The sequence below is a fragment of the Pseudophryne corroboree genome, chromosome 4 (assembly GCF_028390025.1).
Source record: "Pseudophryne corroboree isolate aPseCor3 chromosome 4, aPseCor3.hap2, whole genome shotgun sequence".
NCBI lineage: Eukaryota > Metazoa > Chordata > Amphibia > Anura > Myobatrachidae > Pseudophryne > Pseudophryne corroboree.
The window spans coordinates 67,381,372-67,400,948 of NC_086447.1; the positions used below are offsets into that span (position 1 = coordinate 67,381,372).

Consider the following 19,577-nt stretch of genomic DNA (forward strand, 5'->3'; position numbering starts at 1 on the left):
TTCTGCCTATAGTGTCGGAAGCTAATTATTTCTCATCACACCCCACCTTAGCCAGATTTGCTATTTGTCACACCACTCTTAAATATCTTGGGATTCTTATTCCAGCAATTTAAGTTTACTCTATTTGGCCAACTTTCCACCAATACTGACCTCGATTGCAAAATGAATCAATAATTGGACACATTTACCCCTTTCATTGTCCGGTAGAATTGCTGTCATAAAAAGTGTTATTCCCCAAACTTTCGTATATACTGCAAATGCTCCCCCTTTGCCTTTCCAAACAAGATACCAAAGCTCTGAATGCTCAATTTACTAAATTTATGTGGCAAGGTAAAAAGCCATGCATTGACTTTTCAAAACTGGTTCTTCCAAAGGCGCAGGGAGGCTTTGCTCTGCCGGATGTTACCACTTTTACCCAAGCAACTAATTTTCGTTATATCTTAGACTGGTTGGGTCAAACGTCGATATTTACCAATACTGAACTAGAAGAAGCACTTTTTTCCATTTTTCACCTAGCGCATTACTACATTCTCCCAAATCATTGATCCCTGCACCCATTCACTCAAATATATTATTCACAGATGTTTATTGGAGCTGGTGTGCCATCAATAAATTGTTAGGATCTCCTGCTCTGTGCTGCCACGTCGCCATGGCAACCGGGAGGCAAGTGTTAGCGAAGTAACCTGAGCGCAGCTGATACTCCGGTCCGGGTTTTTACTGTGCAGTGGTTACAGGCTCTGTGCACGGCAGGGAATCCGGCGCTGTTTTTGTGCTCACAGTCTGTGAGGTCTGAGTGGGGCGTGGACAGCACCTGCTATATAAACCATCCTCTCAGGCTAGGCAAATGCTGCTGAATCTTTGTTTGTTAGTCAGTTCCAGAGAATTAGCTAGTACTGTGTGACTTTGTATTTACTTGTTGCTTACTGCAAATAGGCCTTGGGATTCTGTACTTCATTCTGCCAATCCGGACCTAGCAATAAGACTGGAGTCAGTTGTTTAACCTGCTGGGGTTCTTTTGCTATTCTGTGAACCCTGCAGGTTTGCGGCTGTACTCTCAGTAATCCTCTCTCACTGTGCAGGGCGTCCAGGTGTCAGTTTAGTGGCAGTAAGCTGAACCTGTGCCCTGCAAGTGGGGGTTAGGATTGTGGATACTCTCCTTCTGTCTATATTTCTATCTCTGACCAAGGAGTTTATTCCCACACCCGTTGGTAACCCTTTGGGGTTTTTTCTGTTGCTCTTAGCAACATCATTTCGGGTGCTCCACATGTTAAATCACTACATCTCGCTTCATTGTCCGCTCTATTCCATCTGAGCATTCCTGACACTAGGGAGACACCCAGTTCCTGAGCCTTTGGGCTTCTCCGTTCACTTTGTGTTTATTAGTTATTCCATCACCTTCTGTGTATGTTATGTTATACTGTCTGTGAGTTCGTTTGCTCCGCATCCCTCTCTGTTCATACACCGGTATACTCCTGTTAGCACTGGTGTGCGTAACATATTCAGCAGCCTTACTCCTGTTGAAATTTTGTGGGAATATGGAGCATACCCCTCAAAATACTTTGCAACAGGTGGTCGATCAGGTGCAGGTCCTGACTCGACAATTTAATGAGATGTCTATTAAAATGAACACCCCGCAGGCCGCTAGCGGAGCTCCCACAGCAGCAGCGGCAAGTTCAGGGGTTAAGGAGCCGAAAGTAAATCTCCCGGATCGTTTTTCTGGAGATCGCTCGCAGTTCTTTTGTTTCAAGGTTAGTTGTAAGCTATATTTCAGGCTTAGGCCCCAGTCTTCTGGGTCGGAGATTCAGCGGGTGGGCATGGTGATTTCCTTGCTACAAGGAGACCCACAGGTTTGGGCATATGGGTTGCAGCCTGACTGTCTGTCGCTTAAAAGTGTTGATGCTTTTTTTACGGCTCTAGACATTTTGTATGATGACCCTGACAAGATTGCTTCAGCCGAGGCTCAGATTACGGTCCTTAAGCAAGGGCGACGGCCAGCTGAGGTTTATAGTACTGAGTTTCGGAGGTTGGCTCATGATACCCAGTGGAATGACCCAGCCCCGAGAAACCAGTACCGAAGGGGCCTTTTTGACCAGATAAAGGACCAACTGGTACAATATCCCTCGCCTGATAGCTTAGATCAGCTCATGCAGTTATCCATCCGGGTGGATAGACGGCTGAGAGAGCATAGGCTTGAAAGGGAGACCGCAGTTTCCTTTTTTCCCAAGGGAACCTCAGACTCTGAGGAATATTCCGAGGAGCCTATGCAGATTGGGGCAACCCGCCTCTCCTCGCGTGAGAAGACGCGGAGGAGACAGCAGGGTTTGTGTTTGTACTGTGGGAATAAAGGTCATGTTGTAGTATCATGCCCAGAAAAGCTGGAAAACTTCAGGGCCTGAGGGTGATGGGAAATATCCTGTCAGGCCAGAAGTCAGAATTTCCCAATAAGACTTTTCTCATTCCGGTGACTTTGGAGATCCTCGGCCGAACTGTCAAGACTGAGGCCTTTGTTGACAGTGGGGCCGATGGGGTTTTCATGGACCGTCAATTCGCCCTGGAACACTCTGTTCCCTCTGTACCTTTGGCATCAGAGATTGAGATCTGTGGGTTAAACGGGGAACCATTGTCCCAGGGTAAAATTACCTCCTGCACCAGCCAAATTCCTTTGTTTATTGGAGCCACACACTCTGAAAAATTGTCTTTCTATGTGACTGTCTGTTCTTTTGCCCCATTGGTTTTGGGGTTACCCTGGTTAAGGGCCCATAACCCTCAATTTGACTGGGTCTCTGGGGAGATTCTTAGTTGGGGTAGTGATTGTTTCAGGAGTTGCTTGAGCCTTCCAGTCAGGCTCTCGCAGCTAAGTTTGCCAGGATTGCCACGATGTTATGCAGATTTTGCGGATGTGTTCTCCAAAAAGTTGCGGAGGTACTACCTCCCTATCGCCCCTATGACTGTGCCACTGATTTGTTGCCGGATGCTAAGCTTCCCAAGAGCAGGTTGTACTCCCTGTCACGTCCTGAGACTCAGGCTATGGCAGAGTACATTCAGGAGAACTTGGCTAAAGGATTTATCAGACCCTCACAGTCCCCAGTTGGGTCGGGGTTCTTCTTCGTGGGTAAAAAGGACGGTTCGTTGCGACCCTGCATCGACTTCAGGGAATTGAACCGTATCACGATTAAAAACTCGTACCCACTGCCTCTCATTTCGGTTTTGTTTGACCAGCTTCGTACTGCCACCATTTTTTCTAAGATTGACCTACGCGGTGCTTACAAACTAATCCGAATAAGAGAGGGGAATGAATGGAAGACTGCCTTTAATACCCACTCAGGGCATTATGAATATTTGGTGATGCCTTTTGGGCTCTCTAATGCCCCGGCAGTCTTCCAGGAATTCATGAACGATGTGCTCAGGGAATATTTGGATAGATTCTTAGTTGTTTATCTAGATGACATCCTAATCTTCTCCCATTCCCTGGAGGAACATCGGAAGCATGTACGCTTAGTCCTCCAGAAACTCAGAGACCACCAGCTTGGGGCGAAGCTGGAGAAGTGCGAATTTGAAGTCCAGCATATCGCATTTCTAGGGTATATTATCTCCCCAGAAGGTTTCCAAATGGAGGGTTCTAAGGTACAGGCAGTCCTGGATTGGGTGCAGCCCACTAGTTTGAAGGCGCTTCAGCGTTTTCTGGGCTTTGCGAATTTTTATAGACGATTTATCGCTGGATTTTCGTCTATAGTGGCCCCCTTGGTGGCACTCACTAAGAAAGGGGTGGATGTTGCTCACTGGTCTTGTGAGGCCAAAGCGGCCTTTGCTCGTCTTAAAAGGGCATTTGTCTCGGCCAAGGTGCTGCGACACCCAGATCCAGAGCGTCCTTTTGTGGTGGAAGTGGATGCCTCTCAGATAGGTATTGGGGCAGTGCTCTCTCAGATGGGGGTGTCTGATAATCGCCTTCATCCCTGTGCTTACTTTTCCCGTAAATTTTCGTCTGCCGAGATGAATTATGATGTGGGTAACCGGGAATTGTTGGCTATAAAGGATGCCCTCGGGGAGTGGAGACACTGGCTTGAGGGGGCTAAGTTTGTGGTCTCAATTCTCACCGACCATAAGAATCTGGCATATTTAGAGTCAGCGAAGCGGCTCAATGCCAGGCAGGCACGATGGGCTTTGTTTTTTGCTCGCTTTAATTTTTTGATAACATATCGCCCTGGGTCAAAAAACATCAAGGCTGATGCGCTCTCGCGGAGTTTTGCTCCAGTCCAAGAGACCACCGAGGAGCCATTACCCATTGTGTCCCCATCATGTATTAAAGTGGGCATTACCCAGGACCTCTTGTCATTAGTACTTAGAGCACAGGAGCAGGCTCCTCCAGACCATCCGGTAGGTCTCTTGTTTGTGCCTCCTAGGTTAAGACAGCGAGTGTTCCTGGAATTCCATGCCAAGAGGTCAGCAGGGCATCCGGGTATTGCCAGAACTCGGGAGTTGCTGTCTAGGGCGGTGTGGTGGCCCTCGGTGGCTAGGGATCTGGATCAGTGGGTTCGGGCATGTGACGTTTGTGCCCGAAATAAAACTCCTAGAGGGGTTCCTGTCGGCCCATTACATACACTCTCTATTCCATCTAAGCCATGGACCCACATTTCCATGGATTTTGTGGTGGACTTGCCCAAATCCTCGGGGATGACAGCCATTTGGGTTGTCGTTGACAGGTTTTCGAAGATGGCGCATTTCGTTCCATTGGTTGGGTTGCCATCGGCCAGACGCCTGTCTGAGTTATTTATGCAGCATGTTGTGCACCTCCACGGGTTGCCACTTGATGTGGTCTCTGACCGTGGATCCCAATTTGTGGCCAAATTCTGGAGGGCATTTTGTTCTGAACTCCAGATTTCTGTGAGTTTGTCGTCAGGCTACCATCCACAGTCTAATGGGCAGACTGAGAGGGTGAACCAGTCCTTGGAGCAGTTCCTCAGGTGTTATGTCTCCAAGTGTCATACTGACTGGGTTGCTCATCTGTCCATGGCGGAGTTTGCCTATAACAACGCGGCTTACTCTGCTACAGGGATCTCTCCCTTCCTTTGTGTGTATGGGCATCATCCTAAGGCCAATTCTTTTGACCCCCTGGATTCCACGCCTGGTGGTTCCTCTGTGGTTTCGGCCCTTAGGGGTATTTGGAGGAAAGTGAAGAAAGCCCTTGTGTCTGTGTCATTAGTGACCAAAAGGGTTTTTGATAAGCGGAGAAGACCCTGCAGCTTCAAATTAGGAGACTTCGTCTGGTTGTCCACCAAGAATTTGAAGTTGAGACAGCCATCTCATAAGTTAGGCCCCCGGTTCATCGGCCCTTATAAGATCACCAGGGTTATCAATCCGGTGGCATTTCAGTTAGATCTGCCCCGTTCATTGGGTATCAATAAAACATTTCATTGTTCCCTTTTAAAACTGGCGGTTAGTAATCCTTCTTCCAGTAGAAGACCTTCTCCTCTTCTGATACGGGGTCAGAGGGAGTTTGTGGTTGAAAGGGTTCTTGACTCCAAGATGGTTCGGGGTCGGCTGTCATTTTTGGTGCACTGGAAGGGGTATGGCCCGGAGGAGCGGTCATGGGTGCGCAGTTGTGATCTTCATGCCCCCAGACTGATACACTCTTTCTTCTCGCAGTTCCCCGATAAACCCGGTGGTAGGGGTTCTTTGACCCCTCGTCAGAGGGGGGGGGTACTGTTAGGATCTCCTGCTCTGTGCTGCCACGTCGCCATGGCAACCGGGAGGCAAGTATTAGCGAAGTAACCTGAGCGCAGCTGATACTCCGGTACGGGTTTTTACTGTGCAGTGGTTACAGGCTCTGTGCACGGCAGGGAATCCGGCACTGGTTTTGTGCTCACAGTCTGTGAGGTCTGAGTGGGGCGTGGACAGCACCTGCTATATAAACCATCCTCTCAGGCTAGGCAAATGCTGCTGAATCTTTGTTTGTTAGTCAGTTCCAGAGAATTAGCTAGTACTGTGTGACTTTGTATTTACTTGTTGCTTACTGCAAATAGGCCTTGGGATTCGGTACTTCATTCTGCCAATCCGGATCTAGCCGTAAGCCTGGAGTCAGTTGTTTAACCTGCTGGGGTTCTTTTGCTATTCTGTGAACCCTGCAGGTTTGCGGCTGTACTCTCAGACCTGCCTGCTTAATCCTCTCTCACTGTGCAAGGGCGTCCAGGTGTCAGTTTAGTGGCAGTAAGCTGAACCTGTGCCCTGCAAGTGGGGGTTAGGATTGTGGATACTCTCCTTGTGTCTATATTTCTATCTCTGACCAAGGAGTTTATTCCCACACCCGTTGGTAACCCTTTGGGGTTTTTTCTGTTGCTCTTAGCAACATTATTTCGGGTGCTCCACATGTTAAATCACTACATCTCGCTTCATTGTCCGCTCTATTCCATCTGAGCATTCCTGACACTAGGGAGACACCCAGTTCCTGAGCCTTCGGGCTTCTCCGTTCACTTTGTGTTTATTAGTTATTCCATCACCTTCTGTGTATGTTATGTTATACTGTCTGTGAGTTCGTTTGCTCCGCATCCCTCTCTGTTCATACACCGGTATACTCCTGTTAGCACTGGTGTGCGTAACATAAATGCTTAAAGAGGGATTATACTGACACTCATTTTGCTACCTTCTGTGGAAATCCCAGTTACACTCCGGGTCTAGATAATCAGCTGTATTTGAACTGGAAAGCGAAGGGGATAATAGCGATAAAAGACATCTTTGATCCAGGTGGCACCATCCGCACTTTTGATTATCTCCAAAATACTTTTGGTCTGCAGAAAGGCTGGTTCTTTATGTATTTACAGGCTAGGCACTATGCTCAAACCAAAACTATAAAACCAAGCGTGTCCCATCCCAAAGATGCGATTCTAGAGACCATGGGCAATATTTACTAATATTCGTGTTTGAGTCGGTTTGTGTAGTGTTTAAACTCGTTTTGTATCGGGTGCATTTTCATGCAACTTTTTGAATCCATATACGCAAAGTTACTAAGCATTCGAGTTTATTGTTTTCGTGTTTTCCAATGTCGATGCCAGTCGTTTTTTTTGGCCACATTTATGGCCGTCATTGTCGTTTGCGTACGTGTTTTTGTTGGTTTTGCTGGTTTTTTCACTAAGTTAAACGCGGCAGGGTTTTTTTTTCCCGCGCCCGCATTTTCACTTTCAGTTTTGATTTTCATCCCCGTTCGTGATTGGTTGTGTTTCAGATGGTAGGATTGTCTGTGCGCAACCATATAAATACGCCCCAAACCATCCGCACCTCGTGGGTTTAGTTAGTGGTGAGGAGGAGGGAGGTTGTGCTGTGGAGGTAGGTGATTTTGTGGTTTGAAGAGGAGTGTTGGTAGTGATTTCTGAGTGTGGTATTGTGTTTGAAAGTCATCTTGTCATTCTTGTTGTCTTGTATTTTGTGGTTTTGTCTAATTTTTAGTCCAAGTTATTTTTCTTTATAGTCCCTTGTCAGTGTGTGTGTGTGTGTGTGTGTGTGTGTGAGTTGTGTAGTGGTAGTGGAGGAGTGTGTTGTTTGTCTTTTTTTTCCTGTGTTAACTGTTTAGACACACAATTATGTGTGACTCAGAGGTGGAGGGTGTGAGTGAGGGGGAGGAGGTCGGCCAGGTGGAGGAGGTGAGTGTTAGTGAGGTTAGTGAGGTGGAGGAGGTGGGTGAGGTTGCTGCAGCAGCCTCAAGTGATAGTGACAGTCAGAGTGCTCCGCAGCCACGCACCACTACTAAGACTGGGCGGAATGTAAAGTTTAGTTTTGCTGAAAATGTGGCATTTGTGCGTGAGCTGATGAAGTATCAGAGGCAGCTATTTGGCCCTGAGTCCGCCAAGGTGCCAACACGGAGGGAGACGGTGTTGTGGGCGAAAGTTGTTGCTGCTGTCAATAGTGAGGGGGTGGTCAAGCAGACGGAGGACACATGCCGCAAACGGTACTATGACATAAAGCGACGTGTCAAGTCCAAAATGGCCAAGGAGGCCAAGTCGGCTCGGCAAACCGGTGGTGGGCAGCCCTATATTGCAAGATATCTGGAGTATGAGGAGCCCATGCGGAGTGTCATACCTCCTGAAGTTGTCTCTGCAACCCATGTCCGGGATTCAGATAGGCCAAGGAAGAATGGTGAGCACGTGTTTTTTTATTTTTTTTATTTTTTTATAAGTTGTATTTTGTAATCTGTGTCATGTGACGTTGCATATTACTCCCATCTTCAAGTGTGTGTCTGCAAATACATTGTTTTGGGTCATGTGCTAGCTAAAAGCCAATGTGACATCTTACTTTATTGTATGTCATGTGTTTTTCAGACAGATATTTTGCATGTGTAGTTTGGACTTGTTGTGTCTCTGATTTGTCCTGCAATAATGTTTTCCTTTTGGGCGTTTTTTACGTTAAAAATTATGACTATGTTTTATATATAAGTGAACCAATTTTTTTTTTAATTAAAAAAAGTCGTTGTCATGTTAGAGGCTGGAGTACTGGATAGTGGTTTGTAAACCACTTACATGTGTAATGTCATCTTTACAGAATGTTATGTTTTTTTTAATTTTTATTTTAATATTTTTTTTGCTTGTATTTGTACCGTGACACCATACTGCGTTTTTTGAAATCTTAACATTTGCTGGTTTTTTGTGTGGTCATATAGTGGTAATGTGTATTTGGAGTGCCACATCACAAAGCCAATTACATATTGCATCTGTATTATTTTTTAAAAGCAATACAAAATTATTATTTTTTTTTAAATTAAAAATAAAAACCCATTCCTTTAACTTGTGGCCTATGTCAGTGTCCTGTACATGTTTGCCTGTCTTGATGTTGCCATAGTGCATTTTTTTTTAAATTAATTTATTTGGTATTTCTGGTCCTTATGTTTTTTAGAATTAAAAACCAAGCATTTCTAAAGGAAAAATTGTTTATAAGCATAATGGGTGGATGTATACACAATAGCATGATTTATGAATATATCTAATTTTATACAGTGTCTGAAAAAAGCAGTACTACTCGTCGGCCAGTAAATCCTAACACATCTGATGATGATGACGCTGCGGAAGCAGGTAAAGTGTCCATTGTAGTATAGGGTATGCTTGTAAAGGAATGGCCATAACAAAATTGCACTTTCATTAAAAGGTCCATCAAAAGAAGTATGGAGCAGCAGAAGTGGCTCTTCTGTTAGACATCACCACAAGAAACCTGTGGCCGAAAAGAAAGCAAGGTCGTCTGTCCCGCCACAAACACAGCAGGCTACCCCGCCACGAAGATTATCGTCCGTATGTTCTGTCCCCCCACTCCAAATTTTGGACACACCTCCAAGACGTCATCCACACTCCCCTCATCTTGATTGTGAGTATCAAACTGGAACAAAAGTGTAAAATGTCAGAACATAATCATAATCAGTCATAACCGCATTAAGTACAAACACATCCAAAACAAAAATACTTACCGCAGTTAGTAAAAGCTGAAATGGAATCCAAACTAAATGGCCTTGTCCACATCCAGTAAAGATATGTATGTCCACTTGAGTCATACAGTATGACATTGGGTTTAAGATGCTGCAACAAAAAAGCATGTTGGTTTGTTTGTAAAAAGTAAGTTTGTTTGTCCAAACATCTCATGTGTGCTTAAGGTAACATTACAAAATACCAACAAAAACATTACTATGTTTGTTTGAACAAAGCTATAAGGTAACACATTATGTATTACAATGTTTCTTTTATGCTGGAGTATGTGTGAGCTACAATAAAACTAAAGTGTTTGCTTTCACAATTAAGTAACCAGACACATTTGCCACAAACAGGCATATGTATGTATTTAAGCTATGAGTGATGATGTTGCTAGGCAGAATAGTAGAAAGCAACAGTGAATGACATGTGTTCCATGTGTAGTGTTTTTTTATCATTTCACAAACATATGGATAGCTAACGTAGATATGTTTAATATTTCAGCTTCGAGTCCTGGGAACAGCATCCCTCCGCAACAACACCAACACAGTGACATGGAGGAGACAAACATCTTAGAAATGCAGCCATTAATGCAAGGAATGAGCCCCCCAGCACCTGTGAGTACACCACCACAACAAAGCACACCACCACCACAACACAGCCCAACAACACCAGGAACACAAGGCCCTGATCAGGTGTTTTGGACTATTTGGGTTAGACAGCAGGCCACTAATGAAGATTGCCTGAGTAAGCAGACACAAATGTTTGCAAGCCTACCATCTCACCTCAGAAGAAGCTCAAGAAATCTGAGTCGACAAAATGAGCAAACAACCAGAATAGGCAATACCATGGAACTCATGCGTACAGACATTACACAGGTCATGGGCAACTTACAGTGAATAATGGAAGAACAGCACAGACTAATGGAAGAACAGCACAGACTAATTGAAGAACACCACAGACAACAGCAAAGTTATATGAGCATTTTTCAAAACAGTCAAAAGATTAATGAAAGTTTATTCAGAATAGTAGAAAATCAAAATGCTGCTACACGTGAACTCAATGCCACCCTCACTAACCTGAATGAAACACTCAGATGCATGCACCAACAGCAAACAAGCAGCAGTTCTGGTACGACTACTCCAAATATGACGCCAGTCTCATCACCACCAAGACGCTCCACCAGAGCACGCCAACATGACAATGCTAAAGGCAAAGGGCAGGACAAGCAGCCACCAAAAAAAACGTAACAAAAAAGAAGTTAGACATTTGTGATAAGTAAAGTTAGCAAGTGTTTTTGATGCTTTACAAAATAGCACACTTAACTCCTTGCCCCTTTTTTAACATCATTAATTATAAGTGCACCAAATTAATTGTAAAAAATATTATGCACATTTATTCCTTGTCATTTTTTTGGGGTATTGGAGGAGGAAAATGTTGATGGAGCCACACATACATGTTAGCAGGAAGTAAACTGACCACTTGATTTTTTTCTAATCATTACTTTTTCTAGATTCCAATCATTCTCTTTGCCTGCAGACAATCCAAATGACAATGTTAGTGATACATATCTTAGCTATCTTATCTATACATTACAAGATGAACACAATTGAGTGGAGTAAAAAGCTAATATGTTGCCTTTGTTTTGTTTGAAAAACATTGTCCAAATTAATGTCAGTATTGTTGGGACAGGTTTGTGTGTGCTAAAAAATTTTAAGCATGTTTTTACACATGATGCTGAAACAAACAAATATGTACTTTAACAAAAAAACAAACAAAAACTGTTTATAATAATGTATATGTGTGGCAAACTGTGTATTTACTTACACAGCATCAAGTTTAGAGCATCAAACATTAGGAAATAAATTATTCCTGATTACAGTAAGTTTGTGAGTCTTAAATATGATGGTGCGTCACACATAGGGACACATGTATTCCTTAAGGCAAACATATTATATGTTGAGGAGTGTTTTTTGTGAACACAGGTTCACAAACTCGGCCATCAGGAACCCACACAGTGCATGTTTTGAAGGTCTACTCACAGAATCACCAGTGACATACTTAGCTCCACCTGTGAACCTTTTTACATATGTCTGTGAGAAATTCATACACCTGTGCTTCTACTGGGTTACGAGAAAAACATGCACTGTGTGTGGTCCTGGGGGCCGAGTTTGTGAACCTGTGCATTAGGACATTACACACAATGATAAAGTGAAATACTAAATGGATGATGTGGGCTTGTAAGAAATTAGCACTGTAAGATTTCGAACACTTATCCAGACTTAATGCATGCCACTCATAATCTGTTGTTTTGATATTAAAAAGACACTCAATACACATGCAACATTTGTTGATCATATAGCGAGGGTATGTTTGTATGTGTCAAGGAGACAGACACATTCTGAGTAATGGATTTTGACCAAAAAAACAAAACATCTATTTATGAAGACACAACAAATGAAATAAGCAAACCAAGCTTACCTTAGAAATAGCTATTGATGATGTGTTGCCTAACCTGCCTCCCTACATCAGTACTCCAAGTATCACCAGATGTCTCTAATTCCTCTGCTTGCTGGCTGCTTTCCTCCTCCTCCTCCTCAACATGTGGCAGATGTTGTTGCAAACACATGTTATGAAGAAATCAGCAGCAGAACACAATTTGAGTCACCTTGGAGGGACTATACAACAAAAGGCCACCAGACTTATCCAGACACCGAAACCTAGATTATAGCACACCAAAACATCTTTCTATCACATTCCATGGCAGCCCCCAGGGTAACCGGCAACAACACTCATTATTTTGAGATTTGCATCACAAACCACCTGCGCATTTGTGGAGTGTTCAAAATGGCGGTTTGTATATATGTGCTGCCTGCCCCTAGGTGGTCTCAGCTGAATGTGTGTGCAATCTATGGCTCCAAGCACATTGGGCATGCCAGCCAGCTCATAGAAATCTACCCTGACGGCATGCCACTGAGACTCCTGGGTAGGGAAGCAGATTGAGGCCTCGATGTGTGGCTGCAAAACTGCCAAAACCTGTGTGAACATTTTAAAGAACAATAAACTTGAGATTTTAAGACAGAACTGGCCACCGAGAAATTAAAACAAACACAAAACAGAAGAGGTTGTTAGGTATACATCACCTGTGTTAAGATTCTGGAAAATGTGGGCTGTGAGATTCCTATGACATCCCCAGACACAGCCTGAAAGTTGCCAGTAGCCAGAAAGTGCAACACAGCCAGGAGTTTGTGCAGGCCTGAGACAGAGCGAGAGCGTGCTGTCTCAGGGTCTAGGCCCAGTTTGACAAGGTCATACAGACGGAAAATGTTGTTACGATTTAGACGGAACATCTGTATGACCATATCATCGGACAATGCGTTCAAGTTTAAACGCCCCCTAAAAAAACGAGGCCTGCGTAGCCTCCGCGGAGCCTGTACAACCTGCTGACCATGTTCAGTTTCTTGGCCCTGGCTACTTACAGGCTGATGTCTGAGTCTGGGGAATCCCACAGCACACAAAAGATCACTGGCCCACAGTCCTGCTGCCATTTCTGAGTGTAGGTGTATTGAAATGGGCCTAACATCCTTTTATAGGCATCCTAATTCAGGTGTGAGTGATTTTTTATTTGCAACACATGTAAACACGACTGAAAAAGCAGGTCTATTTTTTGCCGCTTTTTATAACGAATCGCAAAAAAAAATGACCGCATTTGAGCCCTCAGAGACTAACACCCAAATACGAATGAATAGTGAATTCCCGTATTCTATGCTATAACAGCCGCGTTTGACCAATGGTCTATTCATTCGTATTTTGGGATGTTGTCATTCAAACCAGTGCCGTAACTAGGTGGGGGCCAATGGTGCATTGCCCACATCGCAAATGCACTGAGGGCGCACCTTATGGCACCACACCCGCACGGCCGCACTTGTACACTGACTCTAACTCCGGCTGGCCGCCGCTGCTGCACGGGAGCACTGCTGCTGCTGACACTGACAGCTTCTCATTAAAGTATGCTCGAGTTCGACAGCCGCGGCCTGCGAGCAGAGCGCAGGAAGCTTTTTCAGAGGAGAGGGTATCCGCTCCTCCCCGCTCCTGGCTCCTCCTCACCCCTGGATCCTCCTCTTTGAGGCCAGCATCCGCCGGGGACAAGAAATTGCGCTGTCAGATGCCCGGCGCCGGCGGGGAGCGAGCACTGACGACAACTCTTAGGCCAGGTCACCACATCTTCAAGTTCCAGCCACCCCACAAAAACAGGTAGCTGGGCTGGCGGATTGGGGTAGGGGGGTGGAGGGGGGAGGTTCCTGACTGCTGTCAAACTTACACTCTCACTCTCTCTGTACCCGCCCCCCAGACTCTGCTGCCGTAATGTGTAAAAATGGGGGACTGCTGCCATGATGTGTAAAAAAGGGGGACAGTACTGCTGTAATGTGTAAAAAGGGGTCCAGTGCTGCCGTAATGTGTAAAAAGGGGGACTGCTGCCATGATGTGTAAAAAAGGGGGACAGTACTGCTGTAATGTGTAAAAAGGGGGCCAGTGCTGCTGTAATGGGTAAAAAGGAGGACTGCTGCCGTAATGTGTAAAAAGGGGGACAGTAGTGCCGTAATGGGTAAAAAGGGGGACAGTGCTGCCATAATGTGTAAAAAGGGGGACAGTGCTGCCGTAATGGGTAAAAAGGGGGACAGTGCTGCCGTAATGGGTAAAAAATAAGAATTTACTTACCGATAATTCTATTTCTCATAGTCCGTAGTGGATGCTGGGGACTCCGTAAGGACCATGGGGAATAGCGGCTCCGCAGGAGACTGGGCACAAAGTAAAAGCTTTAGGACTAGCTGGTGTGCACTGGCTCCTCCCCCTATGACCCTCCTCCAAGCCTCAGTTAGGATACTGTGCCCGGACGAGCGTACACAATAAGGAAGGATTTTGAATCCCGGGTAAGACTCATACCAGCCACACCAATCACACCGTACAACCTGTGATCTGAACCCAGTTAACAGCATGATAACAAAGGAGCCTCTGACAAGATGGCTCACAACAATAATAACCCGATTTTGTAACAATAACTATGTACAAGTATTGCAGACAATCCGCACTTGGGATGGGCGCCCAGCATCCACTACGGACTATGAGAAATAGAATTATCGGTAAGTAAATTCTTATTTTCTCTAACGTCCTAAGTGGATGCTGGGGACTCCGTAAAGACCATGGGGATTATACCAAAGCTCCCAAACGGGCGGGAGAGTGCGGATGACTCTGCAGCACCGAATGAGAGAACTCCAGGTCCTCCTCAGCCAGGGTATCAAATTTGTAGAATTTAGCAAACGTGTTTGCCCCTGACCAAGTAGCTGCTCGGCAAAGTTGTAAAGCCGAGACCCCTCGGGCAGCCGCCCAAGATGAGCCCACTTTCCTTGTGGAATGGGCTTTTATAGATTTTGGCTGTGGCAGGCCTGCCACAGAATGTGCAAGCTGAATTGTACTACAAATCCAACGAGCAATAGTCTGCTTAGAAGCAGGAGCACCCAGCTTGTTGGGTGCATACAGGATAAACAGCGAGTCAGATTTTCTGACTCCAGCCGTCCTGGAAACATATATTTTCAGGGCCCTGACCACGTCCAGCAACTTGGAATCTTCCAAGTCCCTAGTAGCCGCAGGCACCACAATAGGCTGGTTCAAGTGAAATGCTGAAACCACCTTAGGGAGAAATTGAGGACGAGTCCTCAATTCTGCCCTGTCCGTATGGAAAATTAGGTAAGGGCTTTTATAAGATAAAGCCGCCAATTCTGAAACACGCCTGGCTGAAGCCAGGGCTAACAGCATTACCACTTTCCATGTGAGGTATTTTAAGTCCACAGTGGTGAGTGGTTCAAACCAATGTGATTTTAGGAATCCCAACACCACATTGAGATCCCAAGGTGCCACTGGAGGCACAAAAGGAGGCTGTATATGCAGTACCCCTTTGACAAACGTCTGAACTTCAGGAAGTGAAGCTAGATCTTTTTGGAAGAAAATCGACAGGGCCGAAATTTGAACCTTAATGGACCCTAATTTTAGGCCCATAGACAGTCCTGTTTGCAGGAAATGCAGGAAACGACCCAATTGAAATTCCTCTGTAGGGGCCTTCCTGGCCTCACACCACGCAACATATTTACGCCAGATACGGTGATAATGTTGCACGGTTACATCCTTCCTGGCTTTGATCAGGGTAGGGATGACTTCATCCGGAATGCCTTTTTCCTTCAGGATCCGGCGTTCAACCGCCATGCCGTCAAACGCAGCCGCGGTAAGTCTTGGAACAGACAGGGTCCCTGCTGGAGCAGGTCCCTTCTTAGAGGTAGAGGCCACGGGTCCTCCGTGAGCATCTCTTGAAGTTCCGGGTACCAAGTCCTCCTTGGCCAATCCGGAGCCACGAGTATAGTTCTTACTCCTCTCCTTCTTATGATTCTCAGTACCTTGGGTATGAGAGGCAGAGGAGGGAACACATACACTGACTGGTACACCCACGGTGTTACCAGAGCGTCCACCGCTATTGCCTGAGGGTCCCTTGACCTGGCGCAATATCTGTCTAGTTTTTTGTTGAGGCGGGACGCCATCATGTCCACCTTTGGTTTTTCCCAACGGTTCACAATCATGTGGAAGACTTCTGGGTGAAGTCCCCACTCCCCCGGGTGAAGATCGTGTCTGCTGAGGAAGTCTGCTTCCCAGTTGTCCACTCCCGGAATGAACACTGCTGACAGTGCTATCACATGATTCTCCGCCCAGCGAAGAATCCTTGCCACTTCCATCATTGCCCTCCTGCTTCTTGTGCCGCCCTGTCTGTTTACGTGGGCGACTGCCGTGATGTTGTCTGACTGGATCAACACCGGCTGACCCTGAAGCAGAGGTCTTGCCTGACTTAGGGCATTGTAAATGGCCCTTAGTTCCAGGATATTTATGTGAAGTGACGTTTCCATGCTTGACCACAAGCCCTGGAAATTTCTTCCCTGTGTGACTGCTCCCCAGCCTCTCAGGCTGGCATCCGTGGTCACCAGGACCAAATCCTGAATGCCGAATCTGCGGCCCTCTAGGAGATGAGCACTCTGTAACCACCACAGGAGAGACACCCTTGTCCTTGGAGACAGGGTTATCCGCTGATGCATTTGAAGATGCGATCCGGACCATTTGTCCAGCAGATCCCACTGAAAAGTTCTTGCGTGGAATCTGCCGAATGGAATCGCTTCGTAAGAAGCCACCATCTTTCCCAGGACCCTTGTGCATTGATGTACTGACACTTGGCCTGGTCTTAGGAGGTTCCTGACTAGGTCGGATAACTCCTTGGCTTTCTCCTCCGGGAGAAACACCTTTTTCTGTACTGTGTCCAGAATCATCCCTAGGAACAGCAGACGTGTCGTCGGAATCAGCTGCGATTTTGGAATATTTAGAATCCATCCGTGCTGTCGTAGTACTACTTGAGATAGTGCTACTCCGACCTCTAACTGTTCTCTGGACCTTGCCCTTATCAGGAGATCGTCCAAGTAAGGGATAATTAAGACGCCTTTTCTTCGAAGAAGAATCATCATTTCGGCCATTACCTTGGTAAAGACCCGGGGTGCCGTGGACAATCCAAACGGCAGCGTCTGAAACTGATAGTGACAGTTCTGTACCACAAACCTGAGGTACCCTTGGTGAGAAGGGCAAATTGGGACATGGAGGTAAGCATCCTTGATGTCCAGAGACACCATATAGTCCCCTTCTTCCAGGTTCGCTATCACTGCTCTGAGTGACTCCATCTTGAACTTGAACCTTTTTATGTAAGTGTTCAAAGATTTCAGATTTAAAATGGGTCTCACCGAGCCGTCCGGCTGCGGTACCACAAACAGCGTGGAATAATACCCCTTTCCCTGTTGTAGGAGGGGTACCTTGATTATCACCTGCTGGGAATACAGCTTGTGAATGGCTTCCAATACCGCCTCCCTGTCGGGGGGAGACGTTGGTAAAGCAGACTTCAGGAACCGGCGAGGGGGAGACGTCTCGAATTCCAATTTGTACCCTTGAGATACTACCTGCAGGATCCAGGGGTCCACTTGCGAGTGAGCCCACTGCGCGCTGAAATTCTTGAGACGGGCCCCCACCGTGCCTGAGTCCGCTTGTAAGGCCCCAGCGTCATGCTGAGGACTTGGCAGAAGCGGGGGAGGGCTTCTGTTCGTGGGAAGAGGCTGTCTGCTGCAGTCTTTTTCCCCTTCCTCTGCCCCGGGGCAGATATGAGTGGCCTTTTGCCCGCTTGCCCTTATGGGGACGAAAGGACTGAGCCTGAAAAGACGGTATCTTTTTCTGCTGCGAGGTGACTTGGGGTAAAAAGGTGGATTTTCCAGCCGTTGCCGTGGCCACCAGGTCCGATAGACCGACCCCAAATAACTCCTCCCCTTTATACGGCAATACTTCCATATGCCGTTTGGAATCCGCATCCCCTGACCACTGTCACGTCCATAATCCTCTTCTGGCAGAAATGGACATCGCACTTACTCTTGATGCCAGAGTGCAAATATCCCTCTGTGCATCTCGCATATATAGAAATGCATCCTTTAAATGCTCTATAGTCAATAATATATTGTCCCTGTCCAGGGTATCAATATTTTCAGTCAGGGAATCCGACCAAGCCACCCCAGCACTGCACATCCAGGCTGAGGCGATTGCTGGTCGCAGTATAATACCACTATGTGTGTATATACTTTTAAGGATATTTTCCAGCTTCCTATCAGCTGGTTCCTTGAGGGCGGCCGTATCAGGGGACGGTAACGCCACTTGTTTTGATAAGCGTGTGAGCGCCTTATCTACGCTAGGGGGTGTTTCCCAACGCGCCCTAACCTCTGGCGGGAAAGGGTATAATGCCAATAACTTTTTAGAAATTAGCAGTTTTTTATCGGGGGAAACCCACGCTTCCTCACACACCTCATTTAATTCATCTGATTCGGGAAAAACTACGGGTAGTTTTTTCACACCCCACATAATACCCTTTTTTGTGGTACTTGTAGTATCAGAAATGTTCAAAACCTCCTTCATTGCCGTGATCATGTAACGCGTGGCCCTACTGGAAAATACGTTTGTTTCCTCACCGTCGACACTGGAGTCAGTGTCCGTGTCTGTGTCTGTATCGACCTGAGGTAACGGGCGCTTTAGAGCCCCTGACGGTGTTTGAGACGCCTGTACAGGTATTAACTGATTTGCCGGCTGTCTCATGTCGTCAACAGTCTTTTGTAAAGTGCTGACACTATCACGTAATTCTTTCCATAAGACCACCCAGTCAGGTGTCGACTCCCTAGGGGGTGACATCACTAACACAGGCAATTGCTCCGCCTCCACACCATTTTCCTCCTCATACATGTCGACACAACGTACCGACACACAGCACACACACAGGGAATGCTCTGATAGAGGACAGGACCCCACTAGCCCTTTGGGGAGACAGAGGGAGAGTTTGCCAGCACACACCAGAGCGCTATATATATACAGGGATAACCTTATATAAGTGTTTTTCCCTAATATAGCTGCTGTATATATTTATATGCCAATTTTGTGCCCCCCCTCTCTTGTTTTACCCTGTTTCTGTAGTGCAGGACTGCAGGGGAGAGTCAGGGAGCCTTCCTCCAACGGAGCTGTGAGGAAAAAATGGCGCCAGTGTGCTGAGGAGATAGGCTCCGCCCCTTTTTCGGCGGCCTTTCTCCCGCTTTTTTATGTAAAAATAGGCAGGGGTTAAATACATCCATATAGCCCAGGAGCTATATGTGATGTATTTTTTGCCAAAAAGGTGTTTTTATTGCGTCTCAGGGCGCCCCCCCCCCCAGCGCCCTGCACCCTCAGTGACCGGAGTGTGAAGTGTGCTGAGAGCAATGGCGCACAGCTGCAGTGCTGTGCGCTACCTTATTGAAGACAGGACGTCTTCTGCCGCCGATTTTCCGGACCTCTTCCGTCTTCTGGCTCTGTAAGGGGGACGGCGGCGCGGCTCTGGGACCCATCCATGGCTGTGCCTGTGATCGTCCCTCTGGAGCGAATGTCCAGTAGCCTAAGAAGCCCAATCCACTCTGCACGCAGGTGAGTTCGCTTCTTCTCCCCTTAGTCCCTCGGTGCAGTGAGCCTGTTGCCAGCAGGTCTCACTGAAAATAAAAAAAC

At 46.4% G+C, this 19,577-nt stretch overlaps 1 protein-coding gene and 1 long non-coding RNA gene across 2 annotated transcripts in view; both read left to right on the plus strand.

Annotated features, from left to right (window-relative positions):
• LOC134908899 (cytochrome P450 2K1-like) overlaps positions 1-19,577 on the plus strand; it is a 256,817-nt gene that overhangs the window by 30,869 nt on the left and 206,371 nt on the right. The gene's annotated exons all lie outside the window — the stretch shown is intronic.
• LOC134911106 (uncharacterized) lies at positions 8,977-11,239 on the plus strand. Its single transcript, XR_010176322.1, has 3 exons — positions 8,977-9,053; positions 9,127-9,339; positions 9,942-11,239. It is a non-coding gene; the product is annotated as an uncharacterized LOC134911106 (long non-coding RNA).